At 34.3% G+C, this 16,890-nt stretch overlaps 2 pseudogenes; both read left to right on the forward strand.

Annotated features, from left to right (window-relative positions):
• The first annotated feature begins 2,174 nt into the window (after positions 1–2,174).
• LOC132799951 (ribulose bisphosphate carboxylase large chain-like) lies at positions 2,175–2,827 on the forward strand (annotated as a pseudogene).
• Positions 2,828–3,627: 800 nt separating this feature from the next.
• On the forward strand, positions 3,628–5,155 carry LOC132799863 (acetyl-coenzyme A carboxylase carboxyl transferase subunit beta, chloroplastic-like; annotated as a pseudogene).
• The last annotated feature ends 11,735 nt before the right edge of the window (positions 5,156–16,890 follow it).

The following is a 16,890-nucleotide window of genomic DNA, read 5'->3' on the forward strand; positions in this document are numbered from 1 at the left end:
TGAATTTGCATATAATAGATCTTTACATTCAGCAACTAAATTTACTCCATTTGAAATTGTTTATGGTTTTAATCTTTTGACTCCATTAGATTTAACACCTTTGCCTTTAAGTGAGCGTGCTAATCTAGATGGAAAACAAAAAGCTGATTTTGTAAAGCAGATTCATGAAAAGACCCGCGCAAACATTGAGAGGAGGACCGAGCAATATGCAAGGGTGGCTAATCGAGGCTGAAAATCAATGGTGTTTGAACCTGGAGATTGGGTGTGGCTGCATTTAAGGAAACAAAAGATTTCCCGAACAAATGAAATCAAAACTCATGCCGAGGGGTGATGGACCTTTTCAAGTATTGGAGAGGATAAACGACAATGCCTACAAACTTTATCTACCAGGTGAGTATAGTGTTAGTGCCACCTTTAATGTTGCTGATTTATCTCCTTTTGCTGCAGGTGATGACTTTGATTTGAGGACAAATCCTTTTCAAGAGGAGGGGAATGATGCGAATCCACCCAAGACTGTTCGACCTACAACCCGCTGGGGTGCTGACCCAATACAAATGAAGGTGGGACCGATCACTAGGGCCTAAGCCAAGAAGTTCAAGGACAATCTTGCTGTCTTCATGCAAGGAATAAGTCATAGTCAAGAGGGGTTGGCCATATCTAAAGAACCAAGGCCTGTTTTACTCATACAAGCAATAGAAGCCGATACGGACCCAGGTGACGATTTTGGTACATTTTTGGAGGTTGGGAAGCATGAAATGGTTCCAATGCTTTATGGGTTCAATACATATGCCTAATAGTTCATGGAATCAAGTGAAAGCAGCCTCAAATGCAATAAAAAAGGGCTTGTACGGATAGCATCAACAATTTGGCCGAATTTGCTCTATTGCTTGCTGGCTTTACTGTATTTTACTGTATTAGCATTTTCTTATGTTTCCAAGCATGGGCAACGTGTGGGACTTCATATTCAGCTTATTTGGCATCCTAAAAAGAATCTAGAAGCTGATTTGAAGCTCAAAGAGGTCAAAGATTGGTCAAAGTCAAATTAGTCAAAAAAGCTAGTATTATAGTTTCCTAATTTTATTCTACTTTTTGTTTTAGGAAACTACCATTACTTTTTAGTTTTTATTTATTTATTTTCTGGACAAATAAGTTTAGGAAAGTTATTATTTTATTATTCTCATTGTAAATTAATTAATTCCTAATTCAGAATAAAGGAATTAATAAATCAAAATTAGTTTAGGAAACTTAGTTTAGGACATATTAGAATTCGGTCAAGTTTCCTAATTCCTATAGGAGTTCGGTTTTGAATTATTTTTTAGGGTTTATTTTGTTTCTTTAAAGCCTATTTAAAGGCTTATTTTTCAATAATAATACAACTTTGATTTGATTAAGAAAATACTTGTGAGATTAATTATCTATTTGTTCTTTGAGAACACCTAAAACACCATTAGAGAATTGGTTGTTTTAGCTTGACTTATCAATAGGTTTTCCATCCCCTATTGTGGCGTCTACATTATACCAAGGTTTCTAACCACAGGTTGGTTAGGGGTTGAGGTCCATTCCATTAGAACTTGAACTTAATTAAGATCCGGGCTAATATAATAAGGGTTTAGGAGCAGGTCGTCCTAGGTTCGTATCAAGGCTCGTATCAATAATTATGATTTTACATATAGACAATTTCTCAATATCTTGTTCATTCATAACAAAATATTTTCTTTGTGCGGCGGTAAAAAAAATATGTTTTTTTGGAGAGAGATACTATATCACCAATCGTGTTACAAGTGTCTTACATATTCATACCTAACGATGACGAAAAGTATAACTTGTACAAATCTTTCCATTTTCCAATTCAATCTGATCCATTCATTCGTAGAGGTATTTACTCAATCATAGACATTTCTGGAACACTTCTAACATAGGGACAAATAGTCAATTTTTAAAGAAATATTGTCAACCTCTTTCAAATATGAATCTGTCTGATTCAGAAGGGAAAAACTTGCATCAGTATCTCAATTTCAATTAAAACATGGGTTTGATTCACACTCCATGTTCTGAGAAATATTTACCATCTGAAAAAATGAAATAAATGCGTTGAGAAAGAGAGGATGTATAGAACCTTTCAACAAGATAGTGCTTTTTCAACTCTCTCAAAATGGAATATATTCCAAACATACATGCCATGGTTCCTTACTTTGACAGGATACAAATATCTAAATTTGATATTTTCAAATACTTTTTTAGACCATTATTGTCGAGATAATGGTCTACTTCTTCACATCCACCATGCAATGCATGCAGTTATTGATAGATAGAAAAATCATGGTATGCACTTTTGCGTACTAGCTAAAGCGTTATGTCCTTCTGGTGGAGATCATATTCATGCTGGTATTGTAGTAGGTAAACATGAAGAGGAAAGAGATATCACTTTAGGCTTTGTTGATTTACTACATGATAATTTTATTGAAAAAGATCAAAGCCGTGGTATTTATTTCATGCAAGATTGGGTCTCTCTACTAAGTGTTATCCATATCGCTTCAGCGGGTATTCATGTTTGGCATACGCCCACTCTGACCAAGATCTTAGAGATGACTCCTTACTACAGTTTGGCAGAGGAACTTTTGGACACCCTTGGGGAAATGCGCCTAGTGCCGTAGCTAATCGAGTAGCTCTAGAAGCATCTGTACAAGCTCATAATGAGGGACGTGATCTTGCTCTTGAGGGTAATGAAATTATCCGTGAGGCTAGTAAATGGAATCCTGAACTAGCTGCTACTTGTGAAATATTGAAGGATATCAAATGTGAATTCGAAGCAATTGATACTTTGTAATCCAGTTATTACTTACTGTTCGTTCTCTTAATTGTAGTTGAAATTAAACTCAGCCCAATCTTTTACTAAAAAGATTGAGCCGAATACAAAGGTTTAATCAATTTTTGATAGATACAAACCTATCTAGATGTACAAGATCTTAAATACTAAATATAAGGTGAAACAACTTAAACATCTCTATTGTTATATTGGATCCACAATTAATCCTATGGATCCTCAGGATTGGTGTACTTTTTTTTTCATATTATATATTTTAATTATCATTTTTATAATTATATTTTTATTTTATATATTATTATATCTTGTATATATATTATTAGATCTTGCTGTTTCGGATCATGGATTGAGTCGAGTATCACAATTTCTTCTACCCATCCTGTATATTGTCCTTTTCATTCTGTGTTGGAATAGAAACTGATTAGTAGGCTAGATTTTACGAAAAAAGGTTCCTCATATTCATACTAGAAACCAACTTTGTCTTTTTTCGATGTGAATTTGACACAACATGGAGGAACCCGCTGTTTGCTATTTATAATAATAAAAAAACCCTTTTCAATGATTTTGAATTAAAAGAAGATTTCATCCTATTTTATCATATATAGAGAAGAGATACTCCGGATTCTCGCAAGGGATAATCACTTTTTTTTTTCTTCAATATCTCTTGTTATTAGTTAATAATCCTAGCGATTGGATTTATATGCTTACTTTGATTCTAAAATCTAATCGGAATATTCAAATGATTTTTATCAAATTACTATTCATTTAGTGTATTTTCAGGTAAACAGGGGCAAGAAAGCTCTATGGAAAAATGTCGGTTCGATTCGATGTTGTTTAGGAGGGGTTTAAAATACAGGTATAGGTTAAGTAAATCAATGGATAATTTTGGTGGTCCTATTGAAAATGAAAATATTATTGTAAATAAAGATCCAATTATAAATCATATTAATAAAAAAATTCCTAATGGGATTGAGAGTAACAATAATATTTACAGTAATGTTGATCATTTAGTTAGCGTCAGGAGGTATATTCGAAATTTCATATCTGATCAAATTTTTTCTTTAGGGATAGTAACAGGGACCATTACTCCATATATTTCGATATTGAAAATCGAATTTTTGAGACTGACATCGATCGTTCTTTCCTAAGTGCACGAAAAAGTTATTTTTATAGTTATCAGAAATCTAGTTATCTGAATAAAGTATCTAAAAGTGACGATCCTCACCATTATCGTTACATGTAAGACATTAAATATGGTTGGAATAATCACATTACTAGTTGCATTGACCGTTATCTTTTTTCTTAAATCAGTACTGATCGTTATATTTTAAGTAGTGGTATCAATTTCAATGACAGTTACATTTATAGTTACATTTGTGGCGAAAAGGATAAGAGTAGTAAAAGCTAGGAGTTCTAGTATACGAATCAGTATGGATGATAGTGTAAAAACTCTAAGAAAAAGAGAGTTCAAGAGAGCTCTAACTCAACTAAAAGAAAACAAATTAAAATTAAATAAAATTTTAAAAGAAAGCAAATTAAAGAAAGCTCTAGTTGAAATAAGAGAAAGAAAAAATGATTTAGCATTTTCTCTAAATCAAATACAAATAAGAGACAGAGAAGTGATTTAGAGATAACTAAAAAATACAAATATTTATGGGTGTAATATGAAAATAATTATTGATTAAGTTATACAATTTTTCAAATGAATACTTTTGAACATCGTGGACGTCATTTGAAAATGACTTGTTCAGATAGAATCAAAAGTTTGGTTGATCCAGGTACTTGGGAGCCTCTGGATGAAGATATGGTCTCTAGGGTTCCCATAAAATTTCATTCGCAGGAGGAACCTTATAAAGATCTTATTGATTTTAATCAAAGAATGATAGGATTAATTGATGTTATTCAAACAGGCATAAGTCGACTAAATGGTATTCCTGTAGCAATCGGGGTTATGGATTTTCAGTTTATGGGGGGTAGTATGAGATTGGTAGCGGGCAAGAAAATCACACGTTTGATCGAACAAGCTACCAATAAATTTTTACCTCTTATTCTAGTGTGTGCTTCTGGAGGTGCACGTATGCAAGAAGGAAGCTTGAGCTTTATGCAAATGCCTAAAATATCTTCTGCTTTATATTACTATCAATCAAATAATAAGTTATTCTATGTATCAATCCTTTCATCTCCTACTACAGGTGGGGTGACAACTAGTTTTGGTATGTTGGGAGATATCATTATTGCCGAACCAAATGCCTATGTTGCATTTGCGGGTAAAAAAGTAATTGAAAAACATTGAATAAGACAGTACCTGAGGGTGCACAAGCGGCTGAATAATTTTTCCATAAGGCCTTATTCAATCTAATCATTTAACGTTATCCTTTAAAAGGCGTTCTGAGTGAGCTATTTCAGCTCCATGCTTTCTTTCCTTTGAATCAAAAAATGAAATTAAAAATAAAATTATGGAGAGCCATATATCCTTATCCTTAATTTTATCCTTAATTTAATATTTAATAAATTATTAAATTTAATAAGTTCAAAAATTTATTACTTGTTTTGTGGTAACCAAGTAGTTATTTAGTTTATAGGAAGCAAAATCAAAATTCCAAGAAGGGATTTTTGTTTGGTAACATAAGGTTAAATTGAAAAAAGAATCATGCGGATACTTCTTTTATCAATAGGCCTGATTACTAATCAGGTCAAGAAATCTCTGTCAAACCAAAGAAAAAGAGCAAATTCTATCTCTTTCGTCCATGAAATTGTACAAGGGGGTCATGCATCTTTCTATATCCCTCAAGAATCCCCAATTTTACTAAGAATCTCTTTTGTTGGATCGTATTATAACGAATTTTTTAGAGAAAGGAAAAACAAAAATGAAGAATAATAAAAATAAATAATGAACATAATGAAAAAGTGAATTATCATACGTATATTGCATGTAGAAAGATGAATAAGCTCATTTATTTACTTATTTTATTTACATATTTACACTTTTGATTTACATTAATTATATTATATACGTACTTAATATATTCTAGTCTATTATATATTTTACAAACTTATAATATTTTCTTTTTTTATTTAATATATATTAAATATATTAAAAATATATATATATTAGTCTATAGACTCTTATATTATAGACTCCTTATTATATCCTTATTTTATTATCTTATTTTATTATATTTTAGTATATATACATTATATACTCTTTATTAATACTTAATATTAATTAGTGTATATACTCACTTAGGTAATAATTAGGTTAATAGTATAATTATTCTATGAATTATAAGATATCTTTATAACATGTTAAAAGATTAATATAACAATACATAACAAGTACAAATCAAATATTAAATCGAGGTACCCATTCTATGACAATTCTTAACACCTTACCCTCTATTTTTGTGCCTTTAGTGGGCTTAGTTTTTCCAACAATTGCAATGGTTTCTTTATCTCTTCATGTTAAAAAAAAAATAAAAAATTTAAATACGATGGGGCAAAATCTTATCTATTTTTTTTTTTCAAGACTTACATGAATCATAGCAGGGTTATCTATTTTTTAGAATATGGTATAACGTGTGGCTTCTTCTGAGCATAAGCTCATATGAATGTGTAAACATGATATATGAGTAACTGAATTAGAGCTATTTTCAAATGGATCGATATCGGGATGAATTTCTGAAATGTACAGTCAATATATGTATGTGGATATCTATAAGATATCATATGAAAGGGATGTTCGTATTTTAGTTTAGATCTACGCAATTCGATGAATTACTCCTAAAAGTTCACATCAAAACAGTGCTAGTTGATGAGAGTTACTTCGGAAACAAAAAAATGAAAGCAAATTTTTTTTGGTTATTCCCCAGTTCCAATAAAGTGCAACTAGATCTAGTATAGTATGAGTTGGCGATTAGACCGTATATGGGTAGAACTTATAGCACGGTCTCGAAAAACAAGTAATTTCTGCTGGGCCTTTATCCTTATTTTAGGTTCATTAGATTTTTATTGGTTAGAACTTCTGGTTATTTTGGTAGGAATTTTATATCTTTAGTTCCCTATCAGCAAATAATTTTTTTTCCACAGGGGATCATGATGTCTTTCTACAGAATCATAGATATTTTAATTAGTTCCTATTTGTGGTGCACAATTTCATGGAATGTAGGTAGTGGTTATGATCGATTCGATAAAAGAAGGAACAGTGTGTTTTTTTTGTTGGGGATTTCTTGGAAAAAATCGTCGCATCTTCCTCCGATTCCTTATGAACGACATTCAGTCCATTACAATAGAAGTTAAGGAGGATATGTATGCTCATCGTGCCTTTTAAATAAACATCTTTATAAATCATAACCAGCAATGGTTTATTAATCAAAATTGCTTTATTAACATCACCAAAACTCAAATAAAAATTTTTATTTTTTCTTTCTTTTCTTTCTTTTCCTTTTTCACTCACGGTTTCATTGAATTTTGCATCACTCTCGGCTTTTTCTCCAAGTTTCTCACTCTCGGTTTTATTAAAATTTTTCCACTCAACCTGGGTTTTAGAGGACATACCTTGGACAGCAAGCTCACATTTTCCCTCTTGAATGGATGGTGAAACCATTGGTGCCATACTAGTCTTCTCTTTAAGCCTCTCGGCTTCCCTCCTTTGTTGCATTTGTAGTTGGTCTCTAGAAACCTCCTTCGGAGTTAATGGCTCCAACTTGACCTTCTTGCCTTTAAATCTAAAAACAATATAATTCTCTCGACCATAATGGGTAGTATCTTTATCAAATTGCCATGGTTTACCTAATAGAATATGTCCGGCATGCATAGGAACAACATCACACAAAACAACATCCATATATTTATCTATTTTAAATTTTACCTTGGCTTGTTTATTCACTTTCATCCTACCACTACCATTAAGTGATTGTAATCTATGAGGTTCTGGATGTTTAATGATTGTTAAGTCTAATTTATCAACCACAATGTTACTAATTACATTTGTACAACTCCCACTATCAATTATCATACTACAAATCTTACCTTGGATTTCATGTCGGGTGTGGAAGATGTTCTCTCTTTAAATTTGGTCCTCATATTTGTACACGGCTAGAAACCTCCTAGATACTAAACTCAAATCAGCCCTAGATGCCTTGAGAGTTTTGGATTCATCATGCCCATCATCTCCAACTTCACTATCAATTTCGGTTTCAGCATCACTTTCTTCACTTTCGGATTCTAGTTCACCATTACCTTTCAGTACCATGATCCTCCTATTTGGGCATTGACTAGCAATGTGTCCTCTTTCCTGGCATTTAAAGCACACAACATCATGAGTTCTACAAGGTTTAAAATCAGATTTACCTTCATTCCTTGATGCTTGGACAAATTCGGCCTTAGCTTCCCTTTTTGGCCGATTGGAGCTTTCTTCACCTAGTTTCGGTATTGGCTTTGACTCATAGACGAGATTACTTCTCCAAGCACTTGGATTCGACCTCCCACTGTTTGTAACTCCTCCAAACCATGAGCTTACACCTCTCCTCTTTAATTGATGCTCTAATTTAATAGCCACATGCAACATCTACTCTAATTTCACATATGGTTGTAATTCTAGATGATTGCCTATTTCACGATTCAAACCACCAAGAAACCTTGCCATGGTTGCTTCTCTATCTTTATTCATGCTTAACCTCATCATAAGCATCTCCATCTCCTTGTAATAATCCTCCATAGACCTATTTCTTTGAGATAAAGATTGAAGTTTTTGACGTAACAAGCTATGATAGTGTGATGATACGAACCGCTTTCTCATGACTCATTTCATTTGTCACCATGAAGTGATCAATTCATCACCTACTCTCCTTCGGGTGTTTTGTTCATTTGTCCACCATAGGAGTGCATAATGGCCAAATTCCATTGCTATCAATTGTACCTTCTCAGCCTCCGAATAGTTGGGACAATCAAAAATCATCTCCATTCGCTCCTCCCATTCTAAGTAAGCCTCCGGGCCACTTTTTCCCATGAAAGGTAGTATGTTTACCTTGATGTTGCAAAGATCATCATCTACCTCCTCTCTCCTATGCCTCCCATGGCTGAGCCTCTCTTGGACAGCAAGTGTTTCATCCATTCCTTCCTCAAAATCATCTCCAAATTTTTCCTCTTCAATCCCCACTCTTGGTCTTCCATGGCCTCCTCGACCTCCACCTCCACCTCCATGGAACTCTTGTCTCAAATTTGGTCCTCCATGAGATGTTTCTATTCTATCCATCCTTTGATTTATTTGACCGAATTGAGCATTCATCAACTGCAATTGTTTCAAGATAGCCCTCATTTCTGTTTGCTCACCATTCCTCATAGCGTGGGAATCACCATGGAATCCTACGGATTCTTCTTCATTGATTCTTAGTGGTGGATCTCCTTTCCTCAACCTTGAATCTCCCATGTTATTATAAATAATGCAAAATAAAATAAATTCTCTCCAAAAATCACTCCCTCATCTGTTTCACTCAAACAAAGATCTCAACACTCATGTTCGCACACTAGTTTCGGCTTTTACCCTCTTTGAAGCTCACACACTCTTGCCTTTTTCCACTCAATGAATTATCTCAACGTTCTAATTAAAACATCCACAAAACAGCAATTAGATCACAAGTATATTTTAATTCAATTTATCAACAAAACAATAGCAAAAGCAAGAATACCGAATGAATTAGCAAAATCTAGTTTTCGGCTTTTCTAGGTAAAATAAGGCAAATTAACAAGGAAAAATTCATAATCAATAAGAACTAGACCAGATGATAAGAAAATAAAGATTGAAGAATAAAAATTTAGAAAAAGAATTTCAAACACGAACAAGAATCAATTCAAACAAAATTAAGGAATAGTGTTGGTTGTTCTTGTAATTCAAGTTTTGTATCAATTCCGTTAACTAATTTTTATCAAAATAATTTAAGCACCCAAAATTCAAATATCCCGCAAGAAAATAATTCCCCAACAACTCCAAATATTGAATAAATAATCAACAAAACAGCAGCTCCAATAAATTTCAACACCAAATTCAGCAAACAGATTTTTTTTTTTTTATATTCGGCTTTTTTTTCTTCTTTTTCTTTTTTCTTTTTTTCCTTTTACTCACAGAAATAAGACAACTGCAGTAGCAAGAGTCAACTTCAAAATGGAAATTCCAACACCAAACCCATGAGCTCCCAACCAAAATACAAATTGTGCAGTTTTTTTTTTTTTTTAATATATATGTTTGGCTTTTCTTTTTTTCCTATTTTTAAATATATGAATGCAAATATTTAAGACTAAAACAGAAAAGAAAAATCAACAACAAACTAAATTTCCAAGAACAATAATGAAAGACAACCAACAAACTAGGAAACAAAAATACGGTAAAACTAGGAAAACCTAATTTAACTAGGAATGAATTTTATTTTTGTTTTTTTAAATATGCAGAATGTGTATGATGATAGAAACAACCTTAACCTAATGCCAAAATTTCAAATTAACACAACAACAAAGAAAGCAAATAAAGATAGATCAAACTTGAACAAAATTCGGCTCTCATACCAAATGATACGAACTAGGATGACCTGCACCTAAACCCGTATTATATAGCCCGGATCTAATTATGTTCAAGTTCTAATGGTCACCTTTGCCCCTAATCAACCTGTGGTTAGAAACCTTGGTATGATGAAGACACCACAATAGGTGATGGATTTCCTATTGATAAGTCAAACTAAAACACTCATTCACTAATGGTGTTTTAGGTGTTCAAAAGAACAAAGAGAAATTTAATCTCACAAAATAAATTCTGTATTATTATTAAAGCTGTGTTCTTCCTAAAAAATAAACCCTTTTATAGTCTAAAATAAAACAAAATAAAACCCTAAAAGCTAAAGGAAAACAAAATTGTCCATACATGTTGTTTCCTAAAGTGGTCGAAGTTTCTCTCTCCTTTCCTAATATAATTTTGATTAATTAATTCCTTTATTTTGAATTAGGAATTAATTAATTTACAATGAAGAGAATAAAAATAAAATAATAACTTTCCTAAAATTACTTTTCAAGAAAATAAATAAACAAAAACCAAAAGTAAAGGTAATTTCCTAAAACAAAAAGTAGAAATCAAATTAGGAAACTAAAATACTATCTTTTTTACTAAGTCGACTTTGACCAATTTAAGCTCCAAATCAGCTTCCATATGCTTTGTAGGATGCCGAATAGGATTATCATAGAGTCCCACACATTTCCTTTGCTTGGATCAAAGAGAAAATGCCAACTTAGTAAAATATAGTAAAGCCAACAAATAATAAATCAAAAATCGGCCAATTTCTCTCTCATGTGCATAATCCCTAAATGAACAGCTTAGCTTTGTTCTTGACTAGTTCCCATGACATCTTAATGATATAAATTTAATTCAAGAAGATTTGAACCCATTTCCGACTGCCCAGAATCCATAAATGCACCAAAATCGCTACCCGGGTGATACGAACCTAGGACGACCTGCTCTTAAACCCGTATTATATTAGCCCGGATCTTTATTAAGTTCAAGTTCTAATGGAATGGACCTCAACCCCTAACCAATCTATGGTTAGAAACCTTGGTATAATGTAGACGCCATAATAGGGGATGGAAAACCTATTGATAAGTCAAGCTAAAACAACCAATTCTCTAATGGTGTTTTAGGTGTTCTCAAAGAACAAAGAGATAATTAATCTCACAAGTATTTTCTTAATCAAACCAAAGTAGTATTCATATTGAAAAACCCTAGGAAAAACCTGCCACACAATGAAGAGTTTTAGCTTGGCCGAATCTTTCCTTTTCCTAATCTAATTAATTAATTCCCTTATTTTCAATTAGGAATTGATTAATTTACAAATAAAATAATAAAATAAAAACTTTCCTAAACTTATTTGTTCAATAAGTAAATAAGTACAAATCTAAAACTAAAGATAGTTTCCTAAAATAAAAAGTAAAAACAAATTAGGTAACTAAATATGGTAATTTTCGACTCGGTTGATAATGACCCTTCTTTGACCTAATTGGACTCCAAATCAGCTTCAATAGTCTTTTTGGAGTGCCAAATCAGCTTATTATGAAGGTCCTCACGTTGCCCTTGCTTAGAAATATGAGAAAAGGCTAATACAGTAAAATATAGTAAAGCCAGCAAGGAATACAGCAAATTTGGCCTTTCTTTCCCTTGTGCACAAACCACCATGTTGTTCGGCTTTGAAGCTACTTTGGCTGGATTCTATGACTCATCCACCATATGAATTGAACCCATAAGAATGGGGATCCAATTCATACAACCCGACCTCCATATTGGCATTAAAAACATCACCCGGGCCCGTTTTGGCTTCTATTGCTTGTATGAGTAAAACAGGCCTTGGTTCTTTAGATATGGGCAACCCCTCTTGATTATGACTTATTCCTTGTATAAAGACAGCAATATTTTCCTTGAACTTTTTGGCTTGGGCTCTAGTGATCGGCCCCACCTTCATCTGTATTGGATCAGCACCCTAGCGGGTTGTCGGTTGAATGGTCTTGGGCGGATTCGCATCATTCCCCTACTCTTGAAAAGGATTTGCCCTCAAATCAAAGTCATCACCTACAGCAAAAGGAGACAAATCCACAACGTTGAAGGTGGCACTAACATTATACTCACCTGGTATATCAAGTTTGTAGGCATTGTTGTTTATCCTCTCCAAAACTTGAAAAGGTCCATCACCCCTCGGCATGAGTTTTGATTTCCTTTGTTTGGGAAATCTTTCTTTCCTCAAATGCAGCCACACCCATTCTCCAGGTTCAAAGACCATTGGTTTTCGGCCTTGATTACCCACCTTTGCATATTGCTCGGTCCTCCTCTCAATATTTGCCTTTGTCTTCTCATGAATTTGTTTTACAAAATTAGCTTTTTGTTTTCCATCTAGATTAGCACGCTCACTCAAAGGTAAAGGTGTTAGATCTAATGGAGTCAAAGGATTAAAACCATAAACAATCTCAAATGGTGTTTATTTAGTAGCTGAATGTAAAGACCTATTATAAGCAAATTCAACATGTGGCAAACATTCTTCCCAAGTTCTAAAATTTCTACTAATTAAAGCACGTAACAAAGCGGACAAGGTTCTATTCACAACTTCGGTTGGCCTATCTGTTTGTGGGTGGCAAGTAGTTGAAAATAAAAGCTTAGTACCTAACTTAGCCCACAACGTTTTCCAAAAATAACTTAAGAACTTAGCATCCCTATCTGAAACAATAGTTCATGGCATTCCATGCAATCTCACAATTTCGTTCAAAAATAAATTAGCAACATTGGATGCATCATCAGTTTTATTACATGCAATAAAATGTGCCATCTTAGAAAACCTATCTACTACAACAAATATTGAATCCTTACCTGTCCTTGACCTAGGCAAACCAAGAATAAAATCCATAGACAAATCTACCCAAGGATAGGTAGGAATCGGCAAAGGCTTGTACAATCCATAAGGCATAAATGTTGATTTTGTTTTTCGGCACTTCAAACATCTTTCACAAATTCTCTCACCTTGAAGGTCGAGGTCGAGGACGAGTGATACGAACCTAGGACGACCTGCTCCTAAACCCGTATTATATTAGCCCGGATCTTTAATTAAGTTCAAGTTCTAATGGAATGGACCTCAACCCCTAACCAGCCTGTGGTTAGAAACCTTGGTATAATGTAGATGCCACAATAGGGGATGGAAAACCTATTGATAAGTCAAGCTAAAACAACCAATTCTCTAATGGTGTTTTAGGTGTTCTCAAAGAACAAAGAGATAATTAATCTCACAAGTATTTTCTTAATCAAATCAAAGTTGTATTCATATTGAAAAATAAGCCTTTAAATAGGCTACAAAGCCACGAAATAAAACCCTAAAAATAAAGAAAACCGGCCACCACACATAAAGAAACCTAGTTGGCCGAAACTATACTTCCTTTCCTAATCTAAGTTTGATTAATTAATTCCTTTATATTAAATTAGGAATTAATTAATTTACAATGGAAAGAATAAAATAAAGACCTTCCTAAAGTTATTTTTCCAGAGAATAAATAAATAAAAGCCAAAAAGTAATGGTAGTTTCCTAAAACAAAAAGTAAAAACAAATTAGGAAACTAAAACTGCTAGCCTTTTGATTGACTTTGATCAATCTTTGACCTCTTTGAGCTCCAAATCAGCTTCTAGATGGTTTTTAGGATGCCAAATAAGCTGAATATGAAGTCCCACACCTTGCCCATGATTGGAAAAATAAGAAAAGGCTAATACAGTAAAATACAGTAAAGTCAGCAAGCAATACAGCAAATTCGGCCAAATTGTTGATGTTGTCCGTACAAGCCCTTTTTGATTGCATTTAAGGCTGATTTAACTTGATTCCATGACCTCTTAGGCATATGTATTGAACCCATAAAGCATTGGAACCATTTCATGCTTCCCAGACTTCAAAAATGTACCAAAATCGTCACCCGGGTTCGTATCGGCTTCCACCACTTGGATGCTTAGAATAGGCTTTGTATCTTCAAGTGTGGACAAGCTCTATTGAGATTGATTACCCACTATATAAATACTCCCAGGTTGTCCTTAAATCTCTTAATTTGAGCTCTTGTGATTGGCCTAGTCTTCATCCGTGTCGAGTCAGCACCACAGCGGGTTATCGGTAGAGCGGGCTCGGGCGGAATCACATCAATGAGGAGGCTGTGAGAGACCGAGAGAGGAATTTGAGCAGGAGAATTTCGATGGAGACTTTGAGGAAGGCATGGATGAAACCTTTGCTGTCCAAGAGAGAACTGGTTGTGGAAGGGATATGAAGGAAGAAACAGATGACAATCTTAGCAATATAAAGATCAACATCCCACCATTCATGGGAAAAGTGATCCCGAGGCATATTTGGAGTAGGAAGAAAAGATGGAGATGACATTTGACTGCCATAATTATTCGGAGGGTAAGAAGGTGAAGTTGGCAGCAATGGAGTTTGGCCATTATGCACTCCAATGGTGGACAAATGAGAAAGGCACCCGGAGGAGAGTTGGTGATGACTTGATCACAAAATGGCGACAAATGAAAGGAGCCATGAGAAAGCGGTTTGTGCCATCACATTACCATAGGTTGCTGCATCAAAGGCTACCATCTTTGTCTCAAGGAAGTAGGTTCGTGGAGGATTATTACAAAGAGATGGAGATGCTCATGATGAGGCTGAATATGAATGAGGACTGGGAGGCAACAATGGCAATATTTCTTGGTGGTTTGAACCGTGATGTTGCCAACCAGCTTGAATTGCAACAATACTTAGAGTTGGAGGAGATGTTGCATGTAGCCAATAAGCTTGAACACCAATTCAAAAGGAGGGGTGTAATATCACGGCTTGGAGGTGCTTCCAGCAGTGGGAGATTCAATTCAAGTGGTTGGAGAAACAATTCAGCTAATGAAATCAAACCAAGACCGAAAGTTGGAAAAGAAAGTACCAACCGGTCAAAAAGGGAGGCCAAGACCGAATCTGTCCAAGCACTTAGAGGTGAGATAAAATCTTATCTTAAACCTAAAAAATCCAGAGAAATAATTTGTTTTAAGTGCCAAGGAAGAGGACACATAGCCAGCCAATGCCCAAATAGAAGAATCATGGTATTAAAGGGTGATGGTGAGCTGGAATCTGCAAGTGAAGAAAGCGAAGCTGAAACCGAGCAAGAGCAGGAATGCAATGATGATGAAGCCAAACCAGTAGACACATCTAATGTTGAGTTAAGCTTGGTTTCAAGGAGAGTACTTGCTGTCTACAAAGATGAAGAGCGGATACAAAGAGAAAATATCTTCCACACTCGCTGCGAAATACAAGGTAAGATTTGTAGCATGATTATAGATAGTGGGAGTTATACAACGTGATAATTAATCTTGTAGTTGATAATTAGGCTTGAAAACAAGTAAACATCCAGAACCCTATAGGTTACAATGGTTATATGATAGTGGTGAGATGAGGGTAAATAAGCAAGCCAAAGTTAAATTTAATGTAAGTAGGTATGAGGATGTTGTCTTGTGTGACATTGTACCAATGCATGCTGGACATATTTTACTACATAGACCATGGCAATTTGATAAAGATGCTACTCATTTTGGTCGAGAAAATAGTATTTTTTTCAGGTTTAAAGGGAAGAAAATCAAGCTGGAGCCATTGACTCCCAAGGAGGTCTACAAAGATCAACTACAAATGCAACAAAGGAGGGAGGCCCAAAAACTCAAGGAGAAACCAAGTATGGCAGCAACGGCTTCACCATCCTTTCAAGAAGGTGAGATTTAGGTTGCTGATCAAGGTAAGCTTTCTAAAACCCATATCAAGTGGAAAAACCAAGAGAAAGCCGAGAGGGGGGTGAGAAAAGAGAGCAAACCTGAGAGCACCAACAATCTAGAAATTTCCGCCAATGGGAGCCAAACCGAGGGAAGAAAAAGAAAAGAAAGAAAAGCTTGGAAAAACCAGAATTTTTACTTTAGTTTTTTGGATATTAATAAGGCTATTGAATGTACGAAGCCCTTGCTAGTCATGATATATAAAGCAAACTGTTTTAATGATCAAACTAACATTGAAGAACTTGAATTGCCAAGTTCAATGATTTCTCTTTTGAAGAAATTTGGAGATGTTTTCCCCGAATGAGATTCCAAGTGGACTACCACCTATTCGAGGGATAGAACATCAAATTGACTTTGTCCCAGGCACTGCCGTACCAAATTGACCAGCATATAGAAGCAATCCCGAAGAAACAAAGGAGCTGCAAAAATAGGTAAGTGACTTGCTTGATAAAGGATACATTCATGAGAATTTAAGTCCATGTGCTGTTCCTATTTTGTTGGTACCTAAAATGGATGGTTCTTGGAGAATGTGTGTTAATTGTAAGACTATAAATAACATCACCATTAAATATAGACATCTGTTTCCTAGGTTAGATGATATGCTTGATGAGTTGCATGGTTCTTGCATGTTTACTAAAATTGATCTTAGGAGTGGTTATCATCAAATTAAAATGAAAGAAGGTGATGAATGGAAAATCGCGTTTAAAACTAAATATGGGATGTA

This window comes from Ziziphus jujuba, chromosome 11 (genome assembly GCF_031755915.1).
Source record: "Ziziphus jujuba cultivar Dongzao chromosome 11, ASM3175591v1".
Classification (NCBI taxonomy): domain Eukaryota; kingdom Viridiplantae; phylum Streptophyta; class Magnoliopsida; order Rosales; family Rhamnaceae; genus Ziziphus; species Ziziphus jujuba.